At 37.3% G+C, this 16,465-nt stretch overlaps 1 protein-coding gene across 5 annotated transcripts in view; it reads right to left on the bottom strand.

Annotated features, from left to right (window-relative positions):
• LOC126968644 (beta-arrestin-1) overlaps positions 1-16,465 on the bottom strand; it is a 294,282-nt gene that overhangs the window by 33,220 nt on the left and 244,597 nt on the right. The window contains exon 3 of one of the 5 annotated variants that reach the window (XM_050813666.1): positions 10,926-11,050. The exons of 3 other annotated variants lie outside the window; for them this stretch is intronic. The gene's annotated coding sequence lies outside the window, so the exon portion shown is untranslated. The remainder of the gene's footprint in view (positions 1-10,925; positions 11,051-16,465) is intronic. One more of the 5 variants, XM_050813667.1, reaches the window with a different exon arrangement.

The following is a 16,465-nucleotide window of genomic DNA, read 5'->3' as shown; positions in this document are numbered from 1 at the left end:
CAATACACTTTTCTAATGGTGGCTGCATCTCATCAATCGTACATCCTGACAAAGCAGCGGGCACAGCTAGTTAAATATAAGCAATATGGTAAAGAGCATAAAGTTAATATAGATATCTAGACAATGCGGAGGGATTACCGAAGGAATAACATCATCAGCAAAAGATACATTTCTAATATGAAATGAGAAAGGAAAAACAAGGCAATAAAACGAATAGCGATAGGTCGAAGAACAAAGGTATTATAATTCTAAATTCTAATATTAGATTCTGACATGTATTCACAAAACAAAAAAACAGCCAAGTGCGAGTCGGACTCGCCCATGAAGGGTTCCGTAGCAACAAGTAACATAACATAAAAGTTATACAGAAAGGAAAATGATATTAAATTATTTAAATGGAAAAGGCACAAAATCTAAGCTCAAAATCATAGTGCAAATGAGCTCTCATCTTTTATACGTATTAATAAAACTGTACTTACTAAATCTTGTTCAAACCAATTTTCTGTGGAAGTTTGCATGGTAGGTATTATTACCCTGGCACATTATATATCCCCCACACCTGTTACCACTTTGGAAGTCTCTCGCGCAAACTATTCAGTTTAGAAAAATATGATATGAGAAACCTCAATATCATTTTTGAAGTCCTATCCAAAGGTTTGATCAAAAATTTTGGAGTTTCAGTTCTAAGTATGTTTTTTTTTGTGTGAAAATGTTAATGTGGTTCACAGAATACTTAACAAGTTTCAACATATATAGTTCTTATAGTTTTGGAAAAAAGTAGCTGTGACATACGGACGGACAGACAGACGGACATGAAGAATCTATAAGGGATCCGATTGCCATTTGGCTACGGAACCCTAAAAATCGTGCAACTAGAATTACTATAATAGAAAGTTTTTAAATTTAGATATTCAAGCCCCGCCGACGACTGTCGAGCCATAACCGTTCCTTGTAGAATATTCTAGAAAAATGCGCGCACAATAAATCAAGCTCACAGCAGACACCTGATGCAGCTCAGTAATTTATGATACGGCGGAGATTAACTAGCTCTGTCCGCACTTTTATTATTTACTGCCGCCGCCACGGCTGGCGTTCAAATTTTCTCTATAGGTATCAAAAACTATTCTACGACTTTCAGATAAATATGATTTACTCAGGTGGAAATTTTAACGCGCAAATTACCTTCAACCTTGTCTGTCTGTAATATAAGAAATAAGATTTCGTTTGAATCAGGATTAAGAGTCGTAATTAAATTCTGTGATATTTTGCAGAAATCAAATTTTAAAACGAAATTTATGAACGATGCGGGACTCGAACCCGCGACCTCTCGCGTTCCGTGCGAGCGGTCTTCCAACCGAGCCAACCGTTCGAGTGACGTATCGTTCTTAAATTTTATTTCTGTAATTAATCCCAGAAGTGAGGGCTATCTCTTTAAAAACACAATAAATTTAAAGTAGTTTCACTTCAAAAACAATTAATAGTCAAGATTGGTGTCAATATAAAAAAAAATCAAAATAAGTAGTATTTGATAGAACTTCTTGAATTCAGTGGGTACATACATAAACTGTTTTTGGTGTTCGCAACAACAAATAAAGCATTTATATTCAGATCATACTATTGTTCCGGAGGCCATATTTTGTGGTCTTGAACTTGCCAATGAATTAACGGCAAGATTTAACGTCCAGATATTTTAAATAAGGACAAATTCAAATTCAGAAGTCCATCGTTACGTTGTCAATGATCTAATGAGATTTGGATCTAATGAGAGAGAAGTCGGTATTACCTAATATAATTAATTATTAATGTAATAATTCCCCTTTAATTATCTTTAAAACGGCACACTACAGCGTAATATTAAATATAATAAATAAATTTAAGTGAAAATTAACAAATTTATATTTATAAAGAGGCAAGATTCAAGAGCAAATGTATCCATTAAATGTTTCACCAATTATTTGAGGAGTTGGCAAGCCTTTCAATTCTGTATTAGGGTCTGAGTCCCTTTGAAATCTCGAGTGGTCGCCCCTAAATCAAATTAAGATCGCTCGATTCCATTTAAACTTTCCATCGAAATACGATTCAATCAATACTTGGGTTTTCGTTTTACTGTTAATATAAATTTATGTTGTATCTACAAAACTGGTAAACATTCGTACGAATTAAGATTTGTATGTACTCTTAAAGATAATTAAAAGTACAGTTAGTAGTAAAGGACGCATCCTAATTTATATGAAGTAGGTATTAATACTTATGAGAAAGCTGATGGTCGCTCAGGGGGCAATGGAGAGGGCTATGCTATGCTATAAACTGAAGGGGCAGTGGGCGGAGCACATAGTTCGACGGATAGATGGATGTTGGGGCAGTAAAGTCCTCGAATGGCGACCACGTACCGGGAGACGCAGTGTTGGTACGCCCCCAACAAGACGGACCGACGATATGGTCAAGATCGCCGGAATACGTTGGATGAGGGCAGACCATCTCACCTCGGAATCTCAGGTGTGTCGGCGTGTTGTTTAGCCATAACTGATTTTCAATTTTAATATCATATGTTTTCCTACGCACGCGTTAATACAGAGACAATGGAACACGTTCCTAACACTCTACATTTCTTCCATGTGTTAGTCTATCGAGCGGTATCATACAACGGCACGGCTGACCTTAATATCGGTGCATAATGACACTGTGCTAAGTAAGTGCTACGCCCGATGCACTGTGCGCCGTGCATGACATAACTCGACGAGGACTTTAGTCGGTCAAGGTCAATCGGGTCAGTCATGACATCAATTTAACAGTTTCTGCTTCGTTTTGGTCGATATACAAATATCGACATTTGTATGTGGCGTGTATATGTGTATGCAGTAATGTGTAAACATTATTGTGCTTCAGTCTGAAGGTCGCCGTAGCTAGTGATATTACTGGGCAAATGAGACTTAACATTATCTTATGTCTCAAGGTGACTAGCGCAATTGTAGTGGCACTAAGAATTTTTGGGTTTTTCAAGAATACTGAGCAGTGTGCATTGTAATGGGCAGTATATTACCAATTACTATCAGCTGAACGTCCTGCTCGTCTCTTCCCTTTTTTTCATAAACAAAAAAAAATAAGTCCCCTTTGGACTTTAAAACGGCTGGACCAACTGTTAGGGCACCATCAGAATAGCCCCGCGAGCGACCCTATTAGACATTAGTAGAAATCCATAAATTACGTCAAACAAATTTAATGGTTTTCAAATGAAACTACTGAATTAATTTAAAAGAAATATTTCCCCATTTTTTCGCTTCTTTTTTTCCACAATTGTATACAATATGATTCATTTTTGATGAAAAAAAAAGCCCGCTGAGTTTGTTGCGCCCATTCTTCTCAGGCCTGAGGCATTCATTTTGGAATGGGTGGTAGTTGACTTTCAATGAGTAATTTCACATCCTACTTTGAATAAAAATATTTGAATTTGAATTGACCGGATAGTAATATACCATAGTTATAGATATATACCTTCACCTGCTGCATTGCAAAGGTATATTTAGAAGCTATCTGTCCAACAGGAGTCCCCTGCACCAGTCGACCTCGCCTACGAGCACTGACCCCAGGCTCTAACGTCGAGGTGATTTATCGAAACTTGTAACGTTTTACTAGCTGCAACGACCAACCTCACGGTACATCTACATTTCTGTTACAGTAAATCTATAATCGATTTTGATACTAGCTTTGAACGCAGCGAGAAGTCTTTTCATCCTAATTGAGAGAGTGTAATCGGTGGTATTATAAATATATAGATACAGCATACAAAATCTAGTATTTTCTTTCTAGTCCCCCTGAAAAAGTGCTCTGAAAAGGTCGGGTTGGTAAAATAATAATTAAAATGTAGCTTTTACGTAAAAACGAATGTACAAACACTATAACAATAGCACGCGTTTTATTTAATTCAAATCCAGTGGAAGGCTCCTTTGCACAGGCCAAAGCTGCACAAAGCACCTGTGGCAGCTGCAGTGGCCACACCCACTGAATTAACTAAAATTATATTATTTTCAGTTTCTACCGAAGCGAAAGAGGTGAATTATAAAAAACAATCAAGTAAATGTTATTATTAATAATAATCCCATAAACTAATTGTACTGTACAGCATTCGGTATCCGTTGATGAGGTAATTAGGTATGCAAAAAACAAGCACATACGGATTTTTCGACGGAGTTTCCAATAAATGACGCAGATGCTATGAATAATAATTAACCTTTGTAATCATTTATAAATCAATCAACCAATTTATTTACATTAACACGTGGTACGCGGACGTCACTAACAACTAAATGCATTTTGTTATTTTTAGCACAGACAGTTTTTCTTATTTACTCTCGCAATATTGGTTTATCATTATTTTCCATGCAACGATAGTTTGGGTTGTGGTTATTTGTGCAGGTGACAGGTAGTAAAGGTGAATAAAATACTACCTAAAATTCGTTATAGTAATTTTCGTCAGGTAATAAGTATTTTTTTTTATTTGACATTGGGTTGATAAAGTGAAATAAAGATAAACGATATACATCCAAATTGAGAACATGTCATTCTCTCACTGTTGATGAAGGATTGATGAAGAGTTCTCAAGCCCAGAGGAAGGACATACGAAGATAGATAAAAGCTTTTATACTAACGAAAGAAGGTATAAGTATAATTTATTAAAGTGAAGGGGTGTCTGGCAGGGGGTAGCAACTGTCATAAGTGGCCGGCAATAGATGATGAGATCTCTAAAGTTATCCCGAAGAAAATATAAAAAAATTGAGCTTTTTACTTTAACGAAGTTTATGTAGTATTTTATTCACCTTTACTAGCTGTTACCCGCCCAAGTAACCACAACCCAAACATTATCGTCGCTGGTCGTTCCTACCTGTATAGGGGACATGCACAGTAAAACTTTCAGCTTTTATAATACTAGGATGCCGCAATCGCTCGTCGTACCGCTTCGCTGCGGCGTATATTTCAGCGAAACGAGGTAAACTAAGTCTATCTACAATAACAAAACAAAATTAATCCAAACAAAAACATTAACTGAATATTTTGGAATTTGGTGCCATACTTTAAGCATGAGGAATTAGCGCTTTATTTGGTCACATGAGAAACTTGTGCTGATTTCCTAATTCAATAACTAAGAACCTGACAGTCGAATCACCCTCGATTAATAGCAGTGTTACAATTAAAACTAAATAAATATAAATAGCGCGTGCTAATTTAGAATAATTTGTAAATCATGTTTGTTTTTAATTATAATAAGTCAATCGACAACAGTCTCGAGAATAACCTAGAAAATTTAATTAATTAAAATCGGTCCAGAAATGGCCGAGAAACAATTTAACACAGAAATCAATTGGAGACACACGGTGTGAGCTCTGCTCCGCTCATCTTCGCTTCGCTCAATTATGAAGGTCTGGCCGTCGTGGGCTCTTGGGCTATTAGTATTTTAAATAAACAATTTGTTATGTTTTTAAAGTGATAACCCTCACTTCTAGGATTAAAACATAAATAAAATTTGAAAAACAAAAACATTTTATGAACGATGCGGGACTCGAACCCACAACATCTGGCGTTCCGTGCCGGTGCTCTAACCAACTGAGCTAACCGTTCGAGTGTCGCATCGTTATAAAATCCTGTATGCTTTGTTCAAATCTCAGGTTGTGGCTTCATCCACAGGATCTAGTTTACAGTTGATAACCTGCTCAACCCCAATATTTGCTAGGAAATTGACTTGAGATGTCGCTCTTGTAAATCTAAACAATTTGTAATGTTTTTAAAGTGATAACCCTCACTTCTAGGATTAATACACAATATATATAACGATGCGACACTCGAACGGTTAGCTCAGTTGGTTAGAGCACCGGCACGGATGCCGGAGGTCGTGGGTTCGAGTCTCGCATCGTTCATAATTTTTTGTTGTTTTTCAAAAAAAAAGTATTATAAATATTAAACCACGAGCTATCACACACATTGACAAATATAATCCACTACAACTTATATATTTTAAATCTATGATCGTAACCGCTCTGTGATTTCATTAGTAATAAATTAAATGTCGTTATTACTTTATGTCATACAATCTAATCTAATATTAATGTAATGTATACAAGTTATATACTCTTTATCTGATGTTATAAGCAACTGTCAGCCACAATAGAGACTTAATAACTCAAGATGCAGGAGTTGTCTTGCTTTTTATGACAGTATCCAGATAAGATTTGTGCTTGCATTAATTTGTCTGCTATAATACATACATTTCATAGCGATCCCACCGCAAACAATGACAGCTTATGTCATAATTTATATTATGAAAATGATCATCAATTTAAACGTTCAAAAAAAAAATTTGCCAAAAATCCAAAAGTGAAAAATTCCTTTCAACTATCACAGCGCCACCTGTATTCCTATAATAGTATTTCTAAACCAACCAGGAACCAACACAATACTTTATAATAATGAGTTTGGTCGCTAATTTTTTTTTTATGAAAAATAAGGGACGAAACGAGCAGGAACTTCAGCTGATGGTAATTGATACGCCCTGCCCATTACAATGCAGTGCCGCTCAGGATTCTAAAAAACCCAAAAATTCTGAGCGGCACTACAATTTCTCCTTGAGACATAAGTTGTTTAGTCTCGTTTGCCCAGTAATTTCTCTAGCTACGGCGCCCTTGCGACTGAAACACAATAATGCTTACACATTACTGCTTCACGGCAGAAATAGGCGCCGTTGTGGTACCTATAATCTAGCAGGCATCCGGTGCAACGGTGTATATTTTATATTTATAATATTTCACAAACAAGCGTATTTAATCTCATAGAGCCGTCCGCGTCGTGTAGTGAGAATATTCCATCATAATTTACAAATCAGCGTACATTTCAACATGTCACGTCGCCGTCAGGTGTCGCGGTCCTGTCACGCGAGCCCGCCGCTGTCACGGTGCATGATGTCCTGTGTGACATGTTTACAATTGGACGCACAACGGGTTTGCAACTGGATTTACCCACTGAATATTTTATGGAATCTCTTCGTGCTAGTACTTTAAATATAAATAGTTCTATAAGTAATTCGTATGTTATACAAAAACGTTTTATTTCCACCTTGATGAAAAGCTCACTTTAAGTCCCTGGTACGAGGGAGAAAAGTGGCCGATTCTCTTCCGGCAAGACGACTTTTGTCCCTTATACCAGGGACTAAAAGCGATCATGTCATCCAGGTGGAAAAAAACCGTAGGTTTACGCAATACGTGAGATAAGTAGGACATTGACAACCGCGATTGTCACTATCAACATTCCGCGGGTGATAATGACCTACTTTTCGCCGTAGGTGCGTAATATACAATTCTTTCCGAGCAGGTTATAGCTGTATTAAAATCATTAGTATTGGTACCGCGTCGGATATTGAACGGTGATATTTAATGCGAAGTGAAATCAAATCAAAGCGAGGTGGGAGATGTCAAGTTCACGCCTAGAGTACAGTCTGCGTTCGTCCTTTAGAGCAATTACAATTTGTATTGTAGCTTATCGGGGTCTATAGTAACTATTTCTTCATCTCCACCGCAACGTGTGTCTCCCACTAATTGTCGGGGACCCAATGCTCTGTGAACGACTCGATTACTCGGCGTTGCGTAGAGAGATCGCTACATTGTGTCTTCTACCGCATTTATCACGTGAAGTGTTCCGAAGAGCTGTTTCACCTGATCCAGCAGCCGAATTCCACCTTCGCACGACACGCCATATATTAGGATATCGACCGCGCTATCTGGATGTGTGGCGGTCCTCCATAGTGAGATTTTCAAGGAGCTTTCTTCCACGTTCTACAAAGCTGTTGAATGAGCTTTCTTGTGCAGTGTTTCCGGGACTATACGACATTATACCTTCAAAATAATAATAATAATATAATAATAATTCCTTTATTTCAGGCTACAAGGCCCATAAAATAAATACCTTATAGTCTAACATACGATATCTAACTTAAATCTACGTCACATTTTCGCGGCGATGTGAGGCGCGGGTTCGGTAGCTTCGGCCACAGCTGCACGTCCAGGAAGGTTGATATATGTTCTGTCGGGACGCGAACAACAAAAGAGTTGAAGTCTACTGCGTGACGCGTCACCAACTTTTCGACCCCCAACCGGAACCTTGTCTTCTCCACCAAGTACTGAACAATGTCGGAGGTCTTGGTGGTGTGGTGAAAGCGAGAGACGTAGATATACGGTGCTGGGATTACGGGACGCAGGAGCTGGTTCTGTCCTATCGGTGCTGTGCCACATTGGTTATGACTAGGAGGTGTCCCGTTCTTCCGCTCCACCTTAATGAAGCCATCCTTGTCGGTCAGACCCTCTGACACAGTTCTACAAGCGGGTTCGTTGCGGGCGTGCCCGCTTCCACTTTCTGTCCTCAGCACTGTCCGCTTTGTGGGTTGCTGGAGGATGGCAGCAGCATAGTCACGTTGAGGTGTTGACGTAACGACAGCAGGCGACACCTCCGAGAGGGTAGAAGGTGAGGGACGGGCGGCAAGTACATTACCGCTTACACGTACGGGCACAGCGGCCGTTGTCGAGTCGAATTGCGCTGACCAAAACTCGCTGGCGAAGCAATGCAAGCCCCATATCGTGTGTTGATGTTATTGGCCTCTATAATGACCTACTTACAACAGTTTATTGCGCAAAGTCGCAACTTCAGCTTGCAGGTCCCTGGTAGTGTTCTGAGATGCCTCTAATTTCAACACTACTTCTGCCAGGCCTGCCTTGAGGTTTGTGATGTCCTTCAGCAACCTGGTGACGTCGACATGGTCGAAGGAGACGGACGGTAATTTGTTCAAGTTCCTTGCCACGAAAGACGGTACGTCGTCAGAATCAGTCACCTTCAGGAGATTTATCATGTCCTGAAGACTTTTCTCTCCCCTTTCATCCCTCCTGCGGGACGGCATCTGGTCGGTTTTCATCAAAACCTCCTACAGGAGCGCACAGATCTGGATGATGCTGATCTCGTCCATAGTATCAATTGCGTGCTGAAGGAATGCCAGCAATTCGGAACTCATAGTCATAATAGCGAGCAGTGGCGGTTACCGCGCAGATCGCGAATATCAGTGAGCATGTACGTTACCGACCGCGCTCGGAACTGAACTGATAGGCGCCTTCACACCTTCCTTAAAGGCCGACAACGCTCCTGTGATTCCTCTAGTGTTGCAAGAGAATGTAGTGTGTGTGGAATGAGTGTAGTGAGAAGAGAATGCGGTGATCACTTAACACCAGGTGACCCCGTACGCTCGTTTCTCATAAAAGTTTCTCCTTTTCCATAAAAAAGGATAGTGCGTGAGAAAAAGAGTCTAGAACAAATATATCAATCAAGAAAAAGAAAATTTAGTCTTGAACAGTTTTTTGGTACAAGCTAACCAACCAAACTAAATATTAACTAAAAATATTGCGTTGTAATTCGTTAGCGACATCAGACCTCTCAGCAGACCACATTTTGAGAGACCACAAATATCAAAAATGTAAAAAAAATGGCTCTCCGTTTTTGTACATTTTTGGTAAAGGTAACATGGTAAAACCAGTGTAATCTGCTACATTTCTTACGGCATTACTCTTGATTCCGAATTCCAATGGCGCGGCCATTGCGAACAGCAAGGCCATTGCCATCAGACGAGCAATAAGCATATTTTTATTTAAAACATTGCATTGGTCTGCTTGTTCTGTTTTGTCCCAGCTAGATCCGTTTCGAGCCCAAAAGCCTACGTGTAGTAAATTTCATTTTTAACATCCTCATCATCTCTTAAGTTACCTCTTTACGGTAATAATTATGAACGATAATTGGTTTCCTCGTGCCAATTTAATTACTCAACATATCCTTTCGAAAAACGCTTTCAACTCTTGGTGGTGAGAAAGTAATATACCACAAATCTACCAATGCACATTTCGGTATCTTTGGTAGTACCTACGTCATGATACGTTCTTCACTGAAAAATTAGAAAGTAAATCTAATAATCAGTAACATATTTTATTCTTCATTTTATGAAATATCAAGCATTCCTGATGAAATTTTCCTGGCCATAGCCGAAGATACATCTATATGTTCAGCTATTACTTATGTCATTAATATTTAATAGCCCACGCAGAACGCAACAATAGCAGCTCACCCCAAATTTATTGAAGTCATAACACGATTGTTCAAAAGAAGGTCGCTGTAGATTATGTTGACATTCTCTGAGGTTTATCACTTAATATAGATAGCCATCCTAAAACACAATATATGATCACTGTTGTATATATTAGTTAATAATCTTGTGAATGTAAGATGAGTATAATATATTTTTTGGTTTATATATCACTAGCTGACCCAGCAAACGTTGTATTGACGATATTAAAGTCGCGATACAAAAGTAACTGTTGATCGTAGATGGGTGAAAATTTTAAGTTGTGTGTATTTTTTAATGCTGACTCATAATCAAACAAATTAAAAAAAATGTCAAAAAAATTAAAAAAAAAAAAATTGGCGTGGACCACCCTTAACATTTAGGGGGATGAAAAATAGATGTCCGATTCTCAGACGCGATTTTAATATCGCGATACAAAAGTAACTGTTGGTCGTAGATGGGTGAAAATTTGAAGTTGTGTGTATTTTTTAATACTGACTCATAATCAATCAAATAAAAAAATAATGTCAAAAAAATAAAATTAAAAAAAAATTTGGCGTGAACACCCTTAACATTTAGGGGGATGAATGTTGTCCGATTCTCAGACCTACCCAATATGCACTCAAAATTTCATGAGAATCGGTCAAGCCGTTTCGAAGGAGTTTAACTAAAAACACCGCGACATGATAATTTTATAAGTATATTAGATTTGTGGCTTGCTTTGTGAGCATTATTAATCTTTAGTTATCATGCATAGGTATGCTTTAAATTGGTTCATCATGCTCACTGAATGGCTATGCTTGCGGCGGCGTCATGATCCGGGTCGTCCTTACTTCAAATATGTGCCAAGGGAACGATGGCTGGTCCACGCGTCAACTCGTGAACGGGTGCTGCATGTGGTGCCAGGTTGACCTGTATAGTTAATAAATGATTTTATTTGTTGGATGCAATTACTAATTGTGACAGTAATCACGACCATCATGTTCACGTGCTTCGTGAACAATAAGTTCAAGCTCTAAAGCTGTGTCTAAAGGTTGATGCATCCAATATACGATCATTTATATTTATACAGTTAATTATTTATTACTTTTTATGAAATAATATATATTTTTATGCACGACTCATATATTGGATGCAGAATTTTACAAACTAATTTGATAATATAATATACAAAATGATTGAAGTGGCCCGTTGAGTTTCTTATATGTTCGACTCACGACCTCAACTTTTTGCAAACATATTGTAAATTAAGTCTGGTTTTTAAAATCTGTGTAAGGAGCGCAGTACTAAGCAAAGTTCACAGCGTGTTTTTAGTATTTTTTTTAACCAGTGGGAGGCTCCTTTGCACAGGAAGCCGGCTAGATTATGGTACCACAACAGCGCCTATTACTGCCGTGAAGCAGTAATATGTAAACACTACTTTGTTTCGGTCTGAAGGTCGCCGTAGCTAGTGAAATTACTGGGCAAATGAGACTTAACATCTTATTTCTCAAGGTGATGATGAGTGCAATTGTAGTGCCGCTTAGAATTTTTGGGTTTTTCAAGAATCCTAAGAGGTCCTGCATTGTTATGGGTACGGCGTATCAACTGAACGTACTGTTCGTCTCGTCCCTTATTTCATATCTAATAAAAACAAAATTGTATTTATTCTAAACAGTATGTGTGCGCTTGTTTCCACAATTGAACTCATTAATAGGATCAAAGTAACATGCGTTTTTCGAAATTTTAAACAGTAATCCCATAAAGGTTTTGTCAAAATTACTCGCGTCTCAGACGTCATAAGAATAAAATAAGCACCGCACATCTATTTCAGAAACAGAAGCCATCCAAGTTGTTTAAAAACTGAAGCCTTTACAAATTGGCGAGTTTCACAACTTCCGCACTCGCTGTAATCCGAACACGGCCTCAACTTGGATTGACTTTGGGAATTATATTACAGTATACTGTCTTACTTTAGTTAGATCAGAGATGGAACACACGCGATGTTTTTATAATCATATTGTACGTAAATAATATAATATTAATATCACAGAAAAATAAAAATCTAGACATATTCAAAATTTGGCAAAAAAAATACTTGAACTGTACTATACCTGTACTGTGTTATAAATCGTCTAGTTGGAACTTGGAATTAGTTCAATTTATAATACATATTTATCACGGGGAGTGTTCCAAAGAGCTGTTTAACCTGATTCCTGCCGCCGAATTCCACCTTCGCACGACACGCCACAACTTACGATATCATCCCCACCATCTGGATGTATGGCGGTACTCCACAGTGCGGTTTTCAAGGATCTTTATTCCACGTACTACAAAGCTTTGGAATGAACTTCCTTGTGCGGTGTTTCCGGGACGATACGACATGGGTACCTTCAAAAAAGCGCGTACACCTTCCTTAAAGGCCGGCAACGCTCCTGTGATTCCTCTGGTGTTGCAAGAGATTGTGGGCGGCGGTGATCACTTAACAACAGGTGACCCGTACGCTCCTTTTGTCCTCCTATTACATAAAAAAAATTGTAATAATTTAAAGTTTCGATTTATTTTAATTTTTTATATATTTAAGTGTCCAAATTTTGTTACCTATGTAAAATACATACTGTGCCCGCTATTAGTGAACCACAATACAGATATGTATAAATATTGTTAACTATATTACTTAATTCATAAAAATCCGGCTTGCTCGAATTTTTAAAAATGTACACACTTGCACAAAAAAAACTAATAGGACATCTGGATTCGAACCGGGATGTTCTGCTTTCCGGGTCACCTAATGTCCCATCTGAGCTTATTACAGTTTTGTATAGCTATAATGGTGAAATTTATAATCTAATGTTATTGTAGCTGTTTCTCATTAAAACACGAATAAAACTACATTTTTTAAATAGAAACTCTAGCTAGAACGATTTATCGCTCCCGAAATCCCCTGTATAATAAATTTTATGAATATCGTTGATATGATATATATATATATATATATATAGACATTGTATTAATAATTTAAGTAATTCCAACTAGACGAATTTCGAAAATCCGAACAAGTCTCGGTCGATCAGATATTATTACTTAAATAATTGATTAAACTTGTTTGTGCCAAAACAAAATCCAGTATACCGGCCTGGCTTGACACTCGTAAAGATTTCAAGAGCTGTAAGCATTTCGACCCGAATGCTGGCGATGGAACGTCATTAATAGATGAAAAGTGCGTCAATATTTCACTGAGGAAATCGCGAAAGTTGACCGCTAGCCACACTTCAGGATTTAATTTCCGGAACCTTTGGGCGTTTCCCATAAAACAGAAACCCGATCCTAGCGTGTTTAATACACTCGAGATGCCAATGTTTATTTACTTAAAGCGTGTTTGTTATATTTGAGTTCCCACGGCCGCGGCCGGCAAACGTACAGCAATCCACGTAACACGTGAACACCGGATGGCGAATGTTATACGTCGCCATCAACAGATACTCTATTTTTAAATAGGAGAGAATTACGAGGAGGTGCCTTATATTGCTTAAGTTGAAAAATATAACGGGTTGCACTCCAGGAAGTGCCGGCACAAGTGTAAACTTGAACATTAACGTTGTGCATTTTTTAATAATTTGGAATGGTTAGGAAAACATTTCGCACGGATTGCTTTATATATCAGTAAAAAAGTATAAGAATTTATGTGGTTTAATACGATATTCATTTATTGCGCTATCGTACACAAAAATGACAATTTAAAACAAAAATAAAAAAATTTACACTTCAGAACTATTAACAATTATTTTACATTAAAAAGTTTATCTCTCAGAAAAATCAACTTCCATCCATAATTTGCACGACTATCTTACGAATTTTCGATCAGTTCACGTGTTCTAACGCGAGTTAAACATTTTGTACCCATCCCAAAGATAAGTGCTCAACGCCGCTAAAGAAGTTTTCACTTCGAAAATTATGAGACATACCAAGATTTAAAATTGATTTATTGCTGTTATTGCATCCTCTGTACTTTTTACTCAGACTAGACTTTAGAGAGACTCTTCTCCAGACATTTTATTTTATTATTTATTTTATTTAATAACACCATTACCAATTTTAAGTTCTATTAAAAATATTAATATAATTTATTCAAACAAATCAGCTGCACTTTTTCAGAACAAGTAGGTTTCCATAGGGGTTATTTATTTATATTTAATGATATGCAAATTATTTTATATGTTTTGACTATATATATAAACAGTTCTAAATATAAACTATTTTTGTTGAGTCTATCTATTTGACCAAACCATCTTAATATCTCCAAAAATTTGAATATATTAATTCAATACTTGACTTAAAATAAATATTGTGTATTGTGTATTATGGGTACCACTCTGCCATCACTTCATATTTTAAAACTAAGTCCTAAGTCTAAATGTCTGTCTATTCGCGATAAACTCAAAAACTACGGCACGGGTTTTCATGCTGTTTTCAGCAATGGATAAAATGGTTCTCGAGGAAGATTTTAGTATATAAAGTATTAAGTATTGGTATACATTTGTTTGTATATATTAACGATATTTGTCGGTGGTGTGGTGTCATATGTCTATCTCTTAAGGATAACATACCCACTATATCCATTTTAATACTTAAAAATTATAAAGTGGTTATGTAAAATCTGTTAACACAATCACGATATTAATCCTCATCATTTCTTTACTAAGTTTTTAATTTTAATACGTTTTTGTTTAATTTTTAACTCATAACTTTGATTACACATTTCTGATGGCATTCGACTACTGCATAATTCCCGAATACTTAAATCATTTTTTTTAATGAAAATAAGAGACTAGACGAGTAGGAAGTTCAGCTGATGGTAACTGATACGCCCTGCCCATTACAATGCAGCGCCGCTCAAGATTATTGAAAATACCAAAAAATTCTGAGCGGCACTAAAACTGATCTCGTCACCTTGAGACATAAGATGTCAAGTCTCATTTGTCCAGTAATTTCACTAGCTGCGGCGCTCTTCAGACCGAAACACAGTAATGCTTACACATTACTGCTTCACGGCAGAAATAGGCGCCGGTGTGGTACCCATAATCTAGGCGGCATCCGGTGCAAAGGAGCCTCCCACTGGTAACTATACTCCCAACGTACTATTGACATAACAGCCTCTGTCAGGTCAGCTAGTTTAAAATAAGCAAAAGTATGCGTGCTAAATAACCATTAGGAATATCATCTAAATATAATTCATGTGAACAATAGAACATCTTTCGTAGCGTTCCAGGTGTCTCGTTTCAGTTCACAGTTCAGAAACATTCAGTAAGAATTCCTAAAAACGCTACAATTCAAACAAAGGCAAAACATATATTCACACTCAATTTCTTTATGAAAGGGACACAGCTGGTGTTCCTCAGCCTCAACTATTCTAAAATATTGTGACGTAGGGACGTTCGATATTCACGGGAATATTTTTTTTCATCGGACGCCGACGGCTAGAGGATCGCTTTTAGAAAGTCAAAATTGAGACGAATATAATATTACTTATATCAATATTAAGTAGCTTAGTTGATAAGTTTTTATTTAAGAAAGTTCTTTTCAAACCAGATCGTAAAGCACAAGAATCGACTACTAACTGAGCTAAGAACTTAGTCATTACTTATTCTAATTTCTACTAGTAAAGAAACTACGACGAATTATTTTATTAAAAGCGCGAGCCTGCTAATAACGAATGCAAAGAATTTAAATAGGTACTTTATTTAAAAAAAAAACTAATTAAAAAATGCAATTTATGTACATTTTACTTCAACGTTATGTAGGCACATAAGAGCTTTTTCACATTCAAATAAAACTAAATACAACAAGAACTAAAGATTATCGAATTTTATTCTCTAGTATAGTTATTCGCCTAATTACTCGCATCCAGGTATACATATTGGTTCAAATATGATCAATTTGATTTAAAAGGTTGATTTCATTGCTGTTAGTGACCGCAGACGTCAGTATTTGAAGTTCACTTCAACTTGTAGAGTCTTTTTTTTTTCGAATAGGAGGACAAACGAGCGTACGGGTCCTGTTGTTAAGTGATCACCGCCGCCCTTAATATCTTGCAACACCAGAGTAATCACAGGAGCGTTGCCGGCCTTCAAGGAAGGTGTACACGCTTTTTTTCAAGGTACCAAGGTAGGTTGTCGTATTGTCCCGGAAACACCGCACAAGGAAGTTCATTCCACAGCTTTGTAGTACGTGGAAGAAAGCTCCTTGAAAACCGCACTGTGGATGATCGCCACACATCCAGATGGTGGGGATGATATTCTAACGTGTGGCGTGTCGTGCGAACTGGAATTCGGCGGCATTCCCCGTGAT

This window comes from Leptidea sinapis, chromosome 16 (genome assembly GCF_905404315.1).
Source record: "Leptidea sinapis chromosome 16, ilLepSina1.1, whole genome shotgun sequence".
NCBI classification, from domain to species: Eukaryota; Metazoa; Arthropoda; class Insecta; order Lepidoptera; family Pieridae; genus Leptidea; species Leptidea sinapis.
Note: the sequence above shows the minus strand (reverse complement) of the source record. Positions and strands in the feature narration are given on the sequence as shown.